Source organism: Meleagris gallopavo, chromosome 1 (assembly GCF_905368555.1).
Source record: "Meleagris gallopavo chromosome 1, MGAL_WU_HG_1.1, whole genome shotgun sequence".
Classification (NCBI taxonomy): Eukaryota; Metazoa; Chordata; class Aves; order Galliformes; family Phasianidae; genus Meleagris; species Meleagris gallopavo.
Genome location: NC_139404.1, coordinates 5,761,108 through 5,779,907, shown reverse-complemented (window position 1 = coordinate 5,779,907; position 18,800 = coordinate 5,761,108). Strand labels below are relative to the sequence as shown.

Sequence of the window (18,800 nt, the reverse complement as noted above, 5' to 3'; positions counted from 1 at the left end):
TCATATTTCTGCTAAATTGAATTCTATATTGCTGAAATGAAGAACCGCCTGTAAAATATTAGCAATAAGGTTGATATATTTCAATAAATCCCTAGCAGTACAGTTGAAAATGTGGCATAGTTATATATATATATATATATATATATATAAAGTTATTACAACTAAGTAATCTCAAGACATTTTTAGCCCAGAGAACAAATTAAATAAAGTATCATGGCTTTTATGTTTACTTTAGGGATGATTTTAGACAAATAAATTAATTTTACTTAACCACTTTTTGGCTGCTTCAGAACACTTCTTTTACTCTTTTATTCCTCTGTAAAATCTTTTTTACTTGCAAAGAATTCAGACAACAAACTGTGAAGGGGAGTTGAAACTAGATGATCATTGTGGTCCTTTTCAACCCACGCCATTCTATGATATGATATGATATGATATGATATGATATGATATGTGCTTCAGTTCTAATGTAGTTGGAGAGTTCAATAATGTCTGAGAAGGGCAAAAAATATAAAATATACTTGAGCTAACCTCAACTAGTTCAGCACAAGTGTGAAAATGAAAGGATAACAGACTACCCACCATTTTGGTGATGGCATTAAGTATGGTCACTAACTTTTATTGATAGAGTCCACTGAGTTTTCTAGTGTGACACTTAGCTAGAAGACATTTTAGAGTCCAGCAGCTTGTTTTGTAGTGTGACTCCCAGCAAGAGGCCATCTTTATGCTGCTAAGTTTTATTTAAGAGAAACACAACGCAGAAAAATAAAGGAGACATTAAAACTGTGGTGTGAGATCAACCACCATTTTCAGTCACTTCAGGTGACAGAAAATCTCACACCTACACCTAGATTAGACTGCCAAAACAGGCCCTTGGCTCCTCTCCACCATGACTACTTACTTACAACCTACAGAAACCACGAAGATAATGGTTTTCATGCAATCTTGTTAATCCAGGTCTCGGTGGGTTAGTTAAAATACCACTGCTAACTGCTAAATCTACAGGAACATTTGGTTTGGGAATTACCTCCTCACTGGGAGCAATGTCTGTGATTGCAGGGGGAGCAGAGCACAAGACTCCAAGGAAAGCATCCCCAGAATGGGCACATCTGCACCTTGGGCCAAAGTGCCTTTTTGGGACCTTTCAGTACATGACTCGATTCAGTGAGTAGAGCAAGACACACCTCAAGGGATCGTAAGATCATATCATTGTATCACTGAGTAAATTAATCTCCTACCCCACATACTGCTATCTGCAACCCTCATAATGTATAGAAAACAGTGTTAAAAAGCTAAAAACTATACAAAACAAAAAAACCACAAACCTAGCCAAGTAACCCCCTGAAACACTAGATTATCTGCAGTGCGTCAGTATAGCTGCTACAAACAGCCCAAATTGCGACACATCCTATTAAATACCGTGGCCAAAACCCAGTTCTCTTATCAAGTAGTGTATTTAAATAGATGTCACTAAAAGAGTTGTGTTTACTTGCTGAAGAAAAGGCAAATGTAATGTAAAATACTACCAACAATACTGCTAAACATCCTGTTTTTTAATCCAAAAGGGTCAAAAAACGTGCTAAATTCTCCCTGAAGACAAACATACACAAAAAAAGAAGAAATTGCTATTGCAACAGAACATCTTAATTAATAAACATTGATTGTGCTCATTGACTGCTGCAAATTGTATTAAATATTAACAGCAGCATTTTGTATATTTTATATTACTCATGAAAGTTTTATACCTTTGCCCTACAGCAGCCATAGATTTTATGTGAGCTCACAACAAAAGTGACAAACTATTAAGCACTATATAACACCTCTATAAATACTAGCTGCACACTATTATGCACTGATACAGTGCCTTTACTTATTTCTATCTGCACAGGAATGTTATTTCAAAAACTAACAGGTTATAGGCCTCTGATGCAGCAATAGCAACTCCTGTAACTTACAGGTCACACAATAAAAGTCACTGAGTAGTGATATGGACACCACCTGTGCCATTGCTATGATACGAGCACTGGGCTTCCCTTTATCTACTATTACATATACGCTAATACAAATATCTATTTGGACCAGAATTATGGCAAGCTATATATGTGATGGCTACACACCCAGGTACATGCTGGAGATATATACCTTGCAGGAGCAACACAACTCTTAGGAAGGGAGAGAATGGTCTCAAGTTGCACCACGGGAGGCAGGTTGGATATTAACAAATATTCTTGTTGGAAAGAGTGGTGAGGCACTGGAACAACTGATGGAGTCACTGCCCCGGAGGTTTTAAAGAAATGTACATATGTGGCACCAAGGGACATGGCATAGTGGGCATGGTGAGGAGCGGTTGATGGTTGGACTGGGTGATTTTAGTGGTCTGTTCCAATCTTATCTTAATGATTCTGTGAAAGCACTGTGCTTGGAAAGCAATCATGAATGAGATGTGCTAAATGGCCATGGACTCATAATATCAAAATATCTTAAATGACTTCCAAAGAGGGCCAATTTCCAAGCAAAGATCATAATTTTGGACAGTGGCTGCACAACTCAATTTTCATTAAAAATCATGCAAAAGTATCTCTGTAAACAGAATGGCTTAATGCATCCACCTCTAGAGAGGAAGATAACAGCTGTTTAGCAGTGCGCAGCCATGCTTTACATAAAGAATTTACAACAGCAAGAGCAGAAAAATACTACATCTAATCCAAACTGCAAGGGAACTGTGATAGGAAAATCATTATCCATTATCCTGGAACATTACCAGGAAAGTACAAGTATGTGTGTGTGTTGGTGTATGTGTGTGTGTCAATGTGGTAGGTACCCAACATCTTACCAAAACAGAGAGGAATTTTACTGATTACATGTGATCAGGCATTAAAGCATTCACATCTCAGAGACTGAGAGGCAAATGGAGTGCTCTTGTTTCTATTATCTTGGACTTTTTAAATGGCAACAATTGAAAAAGTTGTGCTGTCAACATGATTTTAGCATCTACAGTTCCAAAGGGGGTAGTGTTAATGGAGAAGCAGTGGCATCAAGGTTTTATTAATTATCCTGAAAAAGCAATTTAGAGGACAGGACATCTACAGAGGATGTTACCTTATTTAAAGCTCTCTTCAAATAAAGGAAGGTTTCTCTTTTCTCTCTCCTCTCGCCAGCATCTCCCACCCCTAAAATCTCTCTTTTCTCTTCATCTTTTTTTTTTTTTTTTTAAATATAATAGACTGAAGAATTCAAAACATATTAACCTGAGGAGAAAATTATATAAATTGAAGTTTTATTTAATGAGTGCAGATCAGAGTTGGAAGCATTTTCTTTTCCTTTTAACAGAAAGCAATATAAGAACTTTGAAAATCAGAGATGAAAGCTTCTGAAAGGCTCAGGTAAGCTACTCAAGGGACATTACTGACTTTGGATCTTGGCTTTAAATAAAATATAAGCTAGTCTCATTTTAATCACACTCCTTATTATGGTATTAATTCTCCATACAGCAGTATTGTTGTGACATCCTCAGCAGCGATGTGCCAAACCTGTGACTTTGTGTACTGGGTCTGGTTCTGCAGGGCAGCACCTTGAGCACACTTGAAAAAGTGACTTTTGTACTAAGTGTCCACCTGGTTCCCAGCATCAGAACTGCAGACACGTGCATCTGACTGTGTGTTTCTGGTGACCAATTTGAGTTTGGATTCTGCTACGCTTGATTTTACAACCTGAAAATTACATTAGGGGGCATTTCAGCCCTATTTTCCATTCACATTACTGATGTTTGCAATAAGGAGAATCCAGATCCCTTCCTTCAAAATTTTGTCAGAGACAATTTCACATCACTTCTACATTTAGGTTACAACATTTAAAAAGAGAACAGGGGTAAGAAAAAAGAAAAAAGCAGGACTTTTCTCATAACCCCTTCCGCCCCTTCTCCTCTCCCTCCCCAAAAACCCCCAAACTCTATGTTGACTTCTGCCACAACATGTGCAATATGTCTTCTATCTACTTCCACAGAATTACTGGAAAATATATTAGTCCTTAATGCCTGAGAACTGAAGGGGAACTGTTTCATATATGTACATATAGCAGGCCAGAGGGCATGCTCATTCCTGGCAGAGAATCTGACAGGTTCAGTAAACTATTTATGTACCTGTACGCAACACCTCTAGCCACAGATAGTGAGCAGCATGGATTCAACCATCTTTAGTCCTGGCCTGGAAGTAAATTAAATCTGCATCTTGACCATGTTGCCTGGAAGAAGTTATTCAATTATTTACAGGGCAATAAAAGGTAGCTGCACTTTACAGCAGTTTGTAGACACCTACTGTACAGTTTTGAACAAAGAAAAAATAGACTGTGGCGGTCAGGATATATTAAAGAGAGGGAAAAAAGTTCTGCAAACTCAGAAGTCTTTCCAACTATGTTTTCCTCCAGGGCTCCTCTCGTGCCTGTGTTACAGCTATCCTTGCTTCAGCAAAACATCTATCAGCTGAGAATGGGTTATTGCTGGAATTTCAATCAATCCCAGAATTTGAAGTTTGCCTCGTTTTATTCTTAAAGCCCATTCTCATGAGCTTGGTTTGTCTTCCTGTTTTCCCTTTCCCTGACACTGATCTCCTTTTAGTTTGTGAATATTTTCTTAAGTGTCAAGAAGCATTTATTTACGTATGTATGTTGGTTGCTCCAAAAGTAATGCCTCCTATATATTTCCATGGAAACAAAAACAGATATAAAGAGCACAATAACGCTATTTGGTAGAGCAAATTCTCAGCTACAAAACACTGTTTTTCAAGATAGTCACCACCATTACCTATACATTTTCAGCAGAGATGAATAAGAGCCCACATGCCATGATTGTAAAAAATCTACCTCAGTGGAGGTGATCCACTGTTACTATGGCCACTGCTGAAATACACCACTCACCACCTCACTGTGTGCACACCCACCATTTCATCTCCATAAACAAGCATCAATGAAGGTCAGAGTGCCATTTTTTCCACACGAAGGACTTCAATGACACACCTTTGCTTCAAACGCACTTCCTTGTCAGATGTCATTTTATCAGACTGCCCCTCTGCTGCCATCCGTCACATGGCAACATGCAGAAACGGAAGTTTGGTGGGAAGGTTCAGCCTCTACTGCCATACCACTAACATCAGCCTCTGACATTGTGGGCAAAATAAAATAGGAGGCACTGCTTTTGGAGCAGCCTTTGTAGAGGAAAAAAAAAATAAAACAACCTCAAATCCTGACCTGGTCAGAAATTTAAGTGCCTGGAAGAAACTGGCAGAATTCAGCCAAAGGATGGTCCTTGAATTACTTGGACATGGCTCCTTGATCAATCTTTTTCTCAATTCTGCATCTTCTTTAAAACATAGTAGAAAGGACAGTTATTGCTTTGTATCACCCATATTCTCTTACACATGCTCTGCTCTGAAACAGTATTCATTATCCAAAGAAAGTACTTCAGGACACAGTTTGCAAGAAACATTACTGATCCAGCTGTGTTACAGCATCATTTGGTCAGGTGGATGTCCACATGCTCCCTGCCCAAGCCATCATGCTTCAACAGTGGCCAGCTGGAACCAGGCACACAAAGATTTGCAAAGTGCTTTGAAGAATTAACACACTGTTACGGGACATGAGAATTACTCACATATTAGGGCAAAGGAAACTGAGAATGTCCAAAGCCACAGAAGGAATTGAAGGCTCCCACTGGCTCTCAGCCCAGGATCCAGAGCAGGAAACTGAACTACTCTAAACACGATTAGCAGGAACAACTTTTGCTTAATTCCAACAGCAAGTTGCAAGTTTTGGATGTTAATAATTAGATGTATCCTTTGCTATACACAACCACTAGCTAGTCAAAATAATGCTATATCCACCAGCTTGCACATAAAGCTTAGGGCTTGCCCTTGCTTCGCTTTCATCAGTTAACTCTAAAATGAGCCATTATGGGCTTTGGCTTTCTTACCTGCAATTTTGCAGCTTTACACTCTTAAAAGTGCTGCTGGCTGCTGTGAGCTGTGGCTCTAGTTCTGATCACAGCAGATTCTCAGCCTTGCACATTGGGTTACCTGCCGTCTCTGCATAGCGCGCTTAATTAAGGGGCATTGTGTGAAAGAAAAAGCTGGAAAAAAATAAGCTGAATTTGCCCTAATTGCACATCAAAATAAAAAATTATGCTCATTGAAAGAAATCAATGTAAAAGCCCTTTCTCTGAAGAGTGAACATGGGGCTAAATCTTTGGGCTCATTTATTTCAATCAGGAAGAGAAATGATTGTTAAACAAAGTTCCCAAAGTTCAATTTTTTCACTTCCAGATAATAACATTTTCTCATTGCTAGATGAAGTCGTGCAGAGGGCCTGCATTTTTCTGTATTCCGTTTCTTGGAGGGTTTATTTGCCTTTCAGAGAAAATTAGCACTCACAAGAAACGATTGGGTTACTATTTGAGAAAGGGTTCTGGGAGTTTCCAGGAGTTCTCTGCTCTTGCTGACCACAGAAGAAGCATCACCCTTTGTGCAGCACCACACCTTTGCACACCTAAATTGTCACAAACTCAATTTTTCTTGATATACTAGTGACATTAGGATGATTTTCAAGTTTTGAAGCAGCATTTCAAAGTCTTTAAATAATATATTTTCCCTTCCTTTGGAAAATCTCATACAGCATGTGAACTTCCCTCTCCCACCAGTAGAAAAAGCTTTCTGACCAATATTTGCTTTGACAATTTGTCACTAATTTTAACAGTATCTCAAAATTAACTGCAGTTAAGGACCCCCTTTACAGCCCCCATCATGACAAATTCATGGCAAGTCTGCCAAACTTCAATTGTTTGAGTTTATAATAATGTTTCTTGGTTAACCCAACTCTTTTTGTAGGAAACCACAAAGAAAGAATTTCAAACTCTGCAGCTCTGGAGAAGGAAAACAAGTTTTTCCATGATAATAATATACACGTTAATCCCAGAAGCAGGTAAACTAAAAAGTGTGGTGATTACTTCCATATAAAACACTCAGTTTTTCCCTTTTAACCTTCCCTCCTCCCCCAGACTGCAACAATTTTAAGTTAAAGCATATGAAGTCCTTAAAGGACAGTATTTAGAAAAAACTACAATCATGCAATTGCTCGTGAAATGAGTCAGTAAAAGCAAGTATTGCCATTCTTTTTTTTTTCTTTCTTTCTTTCTTTTTTTTTTTTCAGTATACAATAAAGAAAATTCTTTAAGCAACCCTGAAAACAGAAAAAAATATTTTTATCTTGTTTAATAAGATATTTCCATTATTCTTGAAAGGTTCTCTATAGAGAAACATATCTCAATTTAGAGTATTTGGGCATGATATTGGAAGTAAGTGCTGAGAACACGGTAACGGATTGAGCATGGAAGATAAAAGACTCTGTGCAGCCACTAGAATTGAACTTACTATCTTTGAAATAAGATTGCTTTATTTGCCTGGATTCACAGGACTTGGTTAAGAGCCGGTGGACTTACAGGTGTTAAACTAGGCACTGACAGGCTATCATGGCTTCTCTAAATACAGAGAAAATATTTTTCTACTTCACAGCAGGAGCTGCACGCATGAAAAACCTTATGCAAATTGGATTTATTTGACTTTTCTTCTTCAGTGAAGACGTCGAAAGATGATGATTAAGCAAGCAGTTTCCTCCTACATTTTCATTCTAAATTGTTTCCACAGGCTCAAGTCTCAAATAACATGAACCATTTTTGGCTGCTCTAATGCAGGGATAAGTAGATCTGTGCACCCCTCTCCATTCTCTAAAGCACTAAACTTAGACATCAGAGCTGGAGATCGTCTGGATGACTTAGATTCCTTCCCAGTTTTTGTCTCATGTAGATAACAGTGACATTTTTCTTTTCTAGGAAGGACTTGCTACTTGGAGGTTCCAAGACTCACCAAAGAAATCAAAGTGAATGTTTAGATTGAGCCCAAGAAGGACAAGAAGTGTAGAGAAAAAAGGAATAAAACAACACTAGTCTTCCAGTTTGTCTGGAGTCTACTGCTACAATTCCAATTTAAAGCAAAATAAAAAAAGAAGCAGCCTCTGAAATTGCAACATGTTTTAAACTGTTTCCTCTGTGGCTTGATCATAGATGTTCAGTGTTATAAATGCAAGCGCACAGGACAGCCTCGATAAACAAAGGCTGCATATCCATGGAAGTAGTGTAAGTATTTCTAACTTCACTTTTCCAATATAACAACATTGATTAAATTAGACCCAAAAGCAGAGAAACATAATTTAATACGGAATTTAATTTCCTTTCCATAAACGTATACAATTCCTTGTTGAATGGAAAGCAAGCTGCAGGTAGAAAGCAGAGAAGGATGCTATTAAAGAGTTCTCCATGATTCTTTTTTAATCCCTCCTTACCTAATAATAAAGATTATTATTATTTTTTTTAATACATAATGAAAAATCCTGTAGAACATAAACAACACAATATTATGAAACAATGGATTTTTGTACCTGAACTTAGAGCGCTTCAGTTCAGGAAATGAGAGCTATTCTATAACTGCAGAACTCTGACAATAATCCTCACTTTCATTTTCAAGCTTCGTGTATGTCCTCCACTCCATCAGTGGCGTTCACTGCTTGTTTGTGCACTTCCCATGTAGGTATCACAGCACATTGCTACTGCAAAATGCAGTATTTGCCTCAAATTAGCCCTATGGGAAGAGATATAACTGCCTGGAACTGGGTGACTGGACTCTTTCTTACACCCAACACACATTCCTAGAAAACTCGTTCCAGCTACAAAACTCTCTCCTGAAAAGCAAGTCTGACATAGGAACTATTACTTCTTAATAGGAAGGTGCTAGCAGCTTTGTAACTTCCACAGATTTACTTATTTTAAAGAAACCAAACCCTGTACTTGTTCTGGAAGTGCTCCTAAGTGACAAACACGATTAATCTCCAGAGACTCTCACCCTCCACTTTTCAATGATTTCCTTATAATCATTGCAGTTTACTTTAATTAAATTGTTGTATGGACTGAATTTAGCTGCTTTTGTACAGAGCACAGCACAGATGGGTCTATCCGGGTTTCCTGAATCTAGCTGTTGACACAGGAATTTATAGAATCAGACACCCAGTTTGCATTTTCTCTGTTGTTTTTCTGAAGTATTCCGAAGAAAAAAAAAAAAAAGCAAAATAAATATCTAATTTACAATACAGTTTGGCAGAATACACAACTGCCAAATCAGCCTTTTTGTATTAAGCTGTCTTCGGGGAATGGATTTTTGTGACTGTGAATTACTGTTTTTAATATAAAAACATAATCATGTTAGTTATTCATACAAAGTAATTTAGCTTGTGTGATACACTGTGTTTCAAACTAAGTACGGTTTCCCTTGTTTCCAAATCCCTCTGCCCCTACCTTTTCAATGGAACTAGCATAAACTGGGGTGAGGAGCGGGGAAGAAAAACCAACAAAAAACACACCTAGTCTTTTTTTTTTTTTTTTTTTTTTTTTTTAAGGAAGTGTGCTCAGTAAGATTTTGCCGAACAGACTCAAGCTGTGAAGTCAGTACCAGCTCAGGAACGTGTTTTCCTCTCTGCAGTGCCTAAGCCCCATGCAAGTGCTAATGAGCTATGTCTCTGTAATACCTAAGTTACCATCAACCTGTTTTTCTAATGCTAAATGTTTTTCTAATGCTCTAGGTATTAAAGAAGTCCCCCAAGACCATGTGTGATGCCTACAACCAGTCTGGGTTGGGATCCCTGATTTCTATGGCATCCAAGTATTCTGTCTTCAACCTGTTTGCTCTATTTATAAAACACAGCATATTTATTAGGAAGAAAAGCAACAAAGCTCTGGTCCTTACAATGCAGAACAACGCTTCCCATCCTTTTCTGGTTACTTCTTTTGCTTATTTGTCCCAGGGGACTCATGAATGCTGGAAACATAAAAGGTTTGGGACGCAGAATCATAGAATGGCTCGGGTTGGAAGGGATCTCAAAGATCATCTAATTCCAAGCCCCTGCCGTGGGCAGAGCTGCCAACGACTAGACCAGGCACCAGGTCACGTTGTGCAGGACCCCATCCAACTTGGCCTTGAAGACTGTCAAGGACAGAGCATTCCCAGCTCTGTCAGGCAACCAGACACGTTTTACTGTGCTAACCATTGTGTCAGGCCACATATTAATACTTACAGAAGGGGCCCTTAACATTCATACCCAAAGCATGGCATCACACAATTTTCACTCAGCAAAAACATGGAAATCAATTTTTAAAATAAATCACAAAGAATGTTGCATCTCAAGAATTTCAGCAAACAGGAATTATCCTTCTTGAGTAGAGCATTTTGGAGACCTTATTATCAACGGCTTTCTTTTACTTGCCTGCTCTGAAAGACTCTATGCTCTGCATAGAGTGAAATACTAAAATCAAACAATCGCATTGGCATAGACTGTAAGTCTCAGTGGCTAAATGAAGGTTTTTCATGAATAGTTGGTTTCCCTTATACGCCTTCAAAAAGCTGTAGACCATTATCTGCCTAAGCACAGGTTTCAGACGTTGGGGTGCTTTTATTGTTGTGGATGGAGTTGTGTTTCTTTTTAAACATAAGTGTTAAGAGCAATTGCAGCAAACCAAAGGAAGAAAGAAAACCTCAGACTTTGGAAGCTCTATGTTAGACTTGTGGAAGGGCTACTAGCTTCTATACAAGAAGAAAACAAGTTCAAAACAAATATTTGAACCAGATGCTTTCTTTTGATTAAAGAAGTTTGATTTAGTTCTTGTTCACGTTTTAGGTAGGTAATGCAAAGGCAACATTTCTTTTTCTTTTAGTTGCATCAAGGCTGGAAATAAAAGAATTGTATCTACATTAGGAAGAGAATAACCCCAAAGACGCACAGACTGCTGTCAAGACATGTCATCTTGTACCTTGTTTTTGTCATGCTTGAATCCAATTTACTCAGATTTCACTGTGCAAAAAAGTAGATGAATCCCTTCTAATTTAATTTTCCCTGGCCTTCCACACAGGCAGTGAACAGGCTGAAGCACTTGACAGAGGACAGGTAGGGTTCTCTTAGCTCTTCCATATCTAACTTAAGAAGCATCCAATAATGAGCTTTTCATTTACCCAGACTTTTTAATTCTTTCCCAAGCAGTAAAGACTATTCAGTGCTTTTGGTTGCCACTTGACAAAAGTGACAAAGTGACAAGCTAGCCACATGGCTAAGCAAATGTGATGTGAATAGTTTCTCAATTGTTCACTGTCTGAATAACTGCTTGATACAGCAGTTATAGCTGGAATTTTGCTCTGTGCCCTTTGCCTGCAGTTTTGTCACCATACTCTGTTTGATCTGAACTCTCTCTCTGAGCTTTCATGCTCTGAGATTTCTGGACTTTTACCCACAATCACTTACAACTTCATAAAAGTCAGAAAGAATTATGTTTGGCGAAAGGAGGGTAACTCCTGAAAGAGGATAGGCAAGTCCAGCAAAATGCAAATCTGTTGTGTCCTCTCTTCATTTCCTTCTTCCATATTACACACAAAGCTTTGTCCCAGCCACTGGAAAACAGCACAGACGTCTGCCAGCGCTTCAGTCATGGCAGAAGCCAGCAAAAATAGCCTGCATAGCTATAGAGAAGCCCTGACTTTATTTTCAAGTTGAATTTGAACTAGTGAAACACTGACAGCTCTATGGCTGGAAGTTACTAATGGAGTCCTCCATAGGTACATCACAGGCAGAATGCAGAGAAATGTTGACAGTTCAGAAGCAGCTAAAACCCTGTCTTTGGGAGTAACCCTCTTCTGTAGTACAGAGGCCTGATTTGTGATTATCAGCCCCCAGGACTGAGACAGAACAGATTTCAAAAATTGTGCTCCTTCCAGCCTGGGCTCTCATCATCCAGCCTCTGAAAAGTTGTCTCAGATCCATCAGTTCGTGAAAGAGGGCAAAACCTCTCCAGCCAATGTGCTATGAGCAGAGGAGGATGATTAACTTTAAACACCTTTTTGCTGTCACTCTCCCTAGACACTAAAACTACGACTCTACACTACTTTTCAAATGATACCATTGGAGACATTCAGTATCAGGCTGGACCGGGCTCTGAGCAACCTGATCTAGCTGTAGGTGTCCCTGTTCACTGCAGGGGAGGTAGACTAGATAACCTTTAAGGATCCCTTCCAACTCAAACGATTCGGTGATTCTATGATTTCATTGGACTTTTAATGATTTGAAAGCAAACTCCTACTGATCAACCCCTGTTTTCATTCATCTCTGATAACTTTCAACATTTAGCACTTGTACTGCTTCCTCACCTGCTGGGAAGGCAAATACAAGCAGCAGTACCTGCTGCTGTTAACTTTATGCAGTGCTTTATGAAGTTTCTCTTTGACCGTGTCTTCAGTGGAGCCCTCCAAGCAGTCTGAAATGTTGCAGTCCCATTCAATTACTTTCAGGGTCTGTTCTACCAGGATGATTTCCTAGCAGCAGCCAATAAAACAGGGGACGTCTCATTCTCTACAGATTTTGACACTGACAATTTGAATCAAGTCACCTATGGCTGGCTGGATTCCGATTGCTCTGAAATACAAGTGGGATGAACAACAGTACAGTCCTGTTCCAAGAGGGCAATGCAAGAAAGGTGCTGAGCTAATGCAGCAGTGCCATTGCAATTTCAGGGTCAAAACATGAATATTTACTGAAAAACATAAATGCTCCTTCCTACCTGGGGAGCCAGATCTCACAGTTGCAGGGATACCAATGGGCTCATACAGGCAGTTAGTGTAGTGTCACAGGAGGTGCCATCGTGGCTGTGGGAAGTCCATCCATTGTGACAGCTACGTCACTTCTGTGCCTCATGCCTCTTTACACCTGATCACACTTGTTGACACACGTGCCAAAATGAAGCATTTGTATGGGTGAGGGAAGGAAGAGGCTGAGTTCTTCTCTAAGCAGGGCTGCCAAGTTGACATGCTGCATTACAGCAGGGGCTCGAGAAGTCTTTCACCCTGCATGTCCCAAGGATAAATAAAAAATATGTATGTGTGCAATGGAACGGCTGACACGTACTGCACTCCCATGCCTGACTGAGAACTGTGCTTAGCATCAAGGCGAGAGGTCACTTGGCACCGAAAAGAAAATGAGGAGCCAGAAGCCCCCAGCTTTTACAAAGCCCATTTCCTTTCATGCCGTTGTCAGAAGAGATGAAACCAAAAATGGAGAACATCATTTCTCTCAGGACATCCTTGCTGTGTATTGCCTGCAGTAGGTGACAGACAACTCTGCTACAGCTGGTAATTTGATTTCGGATGCTGTCCTCTTTGTTCCCCCCCATACTGCTTACAGACATTCCTTATTTTGAGGACAATGGCTTCCCAAATACTACTTCTTATGTTTTTATTAACACTGAACACCACAGTTGTGGTGCCTTTTGGACAGAGGTCACTGCAAACTTTCAGAACCAAGACAGTCTGCCGAGTTTTCCCCAGAATATATCATCCTGCTTTTGATTCTTTTTCTGATCCCAAGCAATACACGACCCTTTAGAAATGGACAAACCAGCTGCAGGGGCTGAGATTAACCAACATATTTAACTTGGTTCTTTTCTGGGTGGTAAATTCCTTGATTTCCCCACATATTAAGTTTCTTCACAAAAACCGGATCAAAAGGCAAAATTCCAGAAATTAGCTAACAATCTGTGGGCCTACTCAAGCCACAGCTGCCAAAAATTTAAAACAAAACAGTAAGTCATTTACTACATTTTCCTCCTCAGTTTGGCAAGAAATATTTCTGCTGTGCCATCCAAACAACTGGGAATGTAAAACTAAATTAAAACAACTTTTCTTCCTTCCTTCCTCCCCCTGGATAATCATGTTCTTGGAAAATTTGTTTTTAAATATTACTAGTTCTCACTTAGGAGTTTAATTTATTTACTTATTTATTTATTTTGTAAAAACGTAACAAAAAATAAAACTAAATCCAAGATATTTCACTGCACTAAGTTTGTCACAGGCAAAACTCATACATCTATACAACAGAACTTTTTGTTATTTAGAATCATGTTTTTTTTAATTTGCTCAATGAATAAAAAAAAATTTAGAAATACCCCTTGATCTAAGGAGTCTGTTGCACAGTGTTTCCATATTGTTCATCCTACGGGGTGAGGGGAGTCTGGGGCTGAGCTGTAAAACTCTGTGTGTTAGAAAATTAATTAAAGAAAGTAGGAATATTTTTGAAACACTAACATCTATAGGTCTAAAATGGGAAATCAGATCAAGAAAATAGCAGGACAGTGTCTATCTTTTGCAATTTAAATAGAAAGGGTGCAAAAAGCGGTAAGAAGGGCAACAGCCAAAATGAAAAGGGGAAGACATCTGAGTTTTAAATCATTGCTATTATTGAGTAATATATTGCTAAGATTGCTGTCTCAGAGAGGTGAAAAACATGGTAAAACCAGTGATCATTAAAAAAATAATAATTATCCAGTTTAATATTTAGAGCCCAGGCTGAACATGCTTAGGTGCAGGTTAAAACAGGAACCTGCATTCCCTGATGGACTCAAATTCTTGCAGTATCCCATTAAGAAGTTTTAGTCATGCTATTTCATAGCTTCACTTTCTAAAGAACCTCAAGTAACTATAGTTTCCAGAAGCTGTAACATCCCTGAAGTTTGAGTGCACATACAATCTATGAGGAAGAGCTGCAGAGCAGTTCATCATGAAGTTTTGAAGCAAGAGATATAACTTGACTGTCATTTAAGAGGCAACTCCTTCACATCCTTTAGCATAAATAGTGTAGGAAAGGCTGCAGCTGGAAATCACTTCTGTTAATACAAAAGTACAAATTTGAATGCAAAACTGTGTTTATAGGGAAACTCTTCCAGCAAAATTCAAAACTGTACACAACAGAAAACCCATCGAACCAACCAATCAAAATAAATAAATAAATAAATAAAGCCCACCAAAAACAACCAACCCTCAATTTTTCCTATTTTTCCTTCTGCATTGCAGATATTAATTACCATCATCCACAGGCATCTGGCTTAAAAATCTGAGTGTACATACACAATACATAGCAGGATACTTCAGTGTTTAGATATCTGATACATCCACTTCAATTATCCCAAATCCAAGGCCTGGCTGGTACAGCAGGAGTAAGTATGCTGCAGTGTGCCAGCATGTCCAAAATGCTCTGAATATTTACTTTAAAACAATCATAATTGGCTATAAGGTACATCTTTATATATAAAAAAGAAAGAAAGTGAAATAAAACACAGCTTGGTATTACTTTAATTTTGATGTAACAACGCGCAGATCATTCTGATTTCACTTCAGCAGTGCAGAACTTGTCATCAGATCTCTTTGTAATCTTACTTCAATAAAATATGCTTGACATCAAGATCCATATACACTGCTTTCAGTACTGCCTATAAACACGTCTCTCTGCTTTGCTTTAAATGGAACCGCAGGGTACAAAGCAATACAACAGAAAAATAATTGTGCCATTTTATGATTCCGAATGCCATGCAACTGTAAAAGCACAGCTCAACAAATTGGAATGATAAAAACATCTTTATTACATACAATTTTAAGATATATATATATATTTAAATTCATGTCCTCATGATGAAAGAGCTAATGAAGAGATGAAAGGAAAACAGAGGTTATTTTCAGAGAATTAAAATGCTCAGCACGGCCCACAGACAGCAATAATACAAAAATGTACGTCTAGGGACTTAGTAAATTCACCTAAACAGGCTGGCATCTGCATGAATGGAAACACAATTGCTTTTAATATCAAGCCATCAGCCCATTGTGTTTCATAACGACAAAGGAAAATTCAAACAAAACAAGAGAGTTGCTTTGTAATTGCAGAGGAAACACAGGAAAATGCTGCCTCCATTTTAGATCATGTAAAATTGTCAGAGTTGGCATCACGCAGGAGACTTTCCCAAACCAAAGTTCAAATATTAATTAAAAAATGAATTATCACTGAAAACACACAAAACAAACCCACAACCTTAAATGGTCCTTTGAACTACTTGCCAGTAAGAGACATTTGTTCTATGCACCACCCGTGGTCAGGAGCTTACAGGCACTAATCCTTTGTGCCCAAGCACCTTTTTTTCACTCATTACATTTCTAGAGGTAAAAACCAAAGCCGCTACTCCAGAGGCCAGAGCCCTGGAGGAGAGGGCTTAGCTGGAAAGCAGCAGCTCGAGAAGGATAGCACTGTGTTTATTGCACTAGGCTTTTCTCCATGAGATCTGGATTACCATTTTCATTTTTGACAGAGGATTTCCATGTCACCTTGGGCAAGGCACCTAATTATACCCATTCATATCACAGCAACAACTACTGTCTTTATCTTTTGCCTCCTCCAGCCATATACTTACACATCAAGAGTGCTCTAGAAGGTGCACGAATGCTGCCAAGCACAACAAATCCTGCTGTTTACCTCTAAGCCCCAACACCAAGTTGCTATGGTCAGCAACTCCCATCTGTGTTTGCGCTCCTGCCAATGATGGAGAATTACTGATACATGTGTTAGATACATTTCTTCCTCTTTTTTTTTTTTTTGACCCATAGTACTGCTTGATCCTGAACTCACCTCAATGTTCTCCCAATACCATGACACTCCATTCAAGTGAGTTGTTTTCTCTCACCTGCATCAGAGTGTGAGCATACCTTTCACAGTGAAATCAGTGATATAATTAAAACAGGAAAGGGAAGGGAAGGGAAGGGAAGGGAAGGGAAGGGAAGGGAAGGGAAGGGAAGGAAATCAGAAACTAAAAAAACATCTTTAGTTTGATGCATGATGATGTTCTGTCCCTCCTTGCCTTGGACTAAACTTTTCTTAGACACGATCAAACACCATCATGTCATCTTTCCTTTCCACAACCCACTCAAGTCTAAAAGATATAATTATGTGCAAATTGTCTATGATTTTTCAGATGGGCGTGTCCCTCACTATGCGATCATAGTTTGAAGTACAGCTGAGCTGCATTTGCATCCAGCATCCCTCCGGAGTTCTTGTGAGTCAGTGGAATGACACTGCATCCTCCAAGATCCTGTCCCATTAATCAATAATTTGTAGCCAGTTACACAGAAGCTCCCAGTTTTCCTTGTCCCACGTGGGACAAAACTGTTCAAGAAAAACTGATCAAATGTAGATGTGATAAAAGAAGTGACTGCCTCTTTCACCACAATCCTCTGTACTGTTTAAATTGAAATAACTCAGATTTTCCATCTTACATTTTTTTTTTTTTTTTTCTCTAAGAGAAAGCAGCAAGAGAATCATTGTTTTGGCCTCAAGGCATTCATCAAGCCCTCTCATTTCTTTCTGGAGTTCAGCAGAGTAGCCACTTTATCTGGTGTGTGATTGGATAGATTTTTTTCCCCAGGAAGATACTTCATTTTAGTGTATATGGAAGGTATATTGCACATAGAAACCAGGGAATAGAGTAGCAAGGCACTAAATCTATCTGCTAAAGAACATTTATTCAAAGACCACCACAAGGCTCAATCTAATTGACAATTTCTGCTCGGGGCCCATGATTAAAACACGAAGGCAGCTGCAGGTAAGAACAGGAAAAAACTAGAACTGCCATTGGCAGGAGCATGCACAATGGTTGTCGTGACCAGCAGTTATCACCAATTTGATTTTAGCACCTAGTGTTAATCGTGGCATGATGAAAAAAGATTTCAACTCAACAGCAAGGCATAGCCTGGGGCAGTAAGGGGTTAGGAAGAGAGCATGCGGTGTTTGTTAGGAGTATCCTCTGGAATGTATGATTGCTAACCTAAATATGCACATGAGAAAGGGTTGTTTTTTTCTAGAAAGCTTTAGGCACATTAACCCATACATTGTCTCTGTTAATGTTTTCCATGACCTCAACAACTTAACGAGATTCTCCGTACAGTTTTTCTTCTCTTATAACTTTCTCCGCACAAAGGAGAAAGAGTAGGCAGAAAAGCTGAGAATTTCTGCATCTCCATCAATTAACCACTACAGATTAGTGCGCACCTATATACACTACACACTTGGTGTGACTCACAGTGAAGTAGTTTATATGCCAAGGAGTTCAGAAGGATTTCCTTCCAACCAGTGATCGATGGAATTACACAGAAAACTTCAAACATTCATGCACCAATTTTATGCACTAACAGAAAAAAAAAAATCATTTTGTGCAGCAGAGTATCTTTCATGTATATATGTCTGAATGGTTGTAATGTAGCTGCTGATTGTCCTTCAGTTTAATGATGCATCTACCTGGACATCACAAAGGACTCCTACAGATAAGCAGCTACAGCACAGATGTTAGACATACATCCTATCCGTTAGTCCTTCATGACTTGACTGTAACTTACGTAGATCTGAGTGCATCCAGACAATGTGAAAATGGTAACAGCATGGATATATTTGTATGCCAACCAGTGATCAAGAGCAATTTCCAGTTTGCCATGGCTACCAATTTTAAGGGCTGAGTTGTAAACAATTTGCTGCTTATCTTGTTTAGGTTTCAGATCTCAAAAAAAGGAAAAGGAAAAAAAGAAAAAAGCCATATACACAAAGGAAAACCACAACAAACAAACAAAAACAAACACAGGAAAAAAAATTAGTCAACCACTCCCCCCCCACTCAAGAAAAAAAAGAAAAAAAAAGAAAAAAAGGAAACTTAAGTGTTCTTGAGTGAGTTATATCATTTGACAGGAAGAAACTGTGGTCACTCATTTGTTTAGCAGCTATAAGTGTATTAATCTCTTACAGATTTGCATAAATACAAAAAAATTCCACCAATACTAATACTGTACTAGGGACATGCCTGTGGTTAC

General features: G+C 38.8%; 1 protein-coding gene and 1 long non-coding RNA gene across 4 annotated transcripts in view; one reads left to right on the top strand and one right to left on the bottom strand.

The window, feature by feature from the left end:
* Nucleotides 1-18,800, bottom strand: part of CELF2 (CUGBP Elav-like family member 2) — a 370,306-nt gene that overhangs the window by 331,628 nt on the left and 19,878 nt on the right. The gene's annotated exons all lie outside the window — the stretch shown is intronic.
* Nucleotides 1,059-8,040, top strand: LOC146545188 (uncharacterized). The gene is made up of 3 exons (XR_014881228.1): nt 1,059-1,164; nt 3,331-3,383; nt 7,874-8,040. It is a non-coding gene; the product is annotated as an uncharacterized LOC146545188 (long non-coding RNA).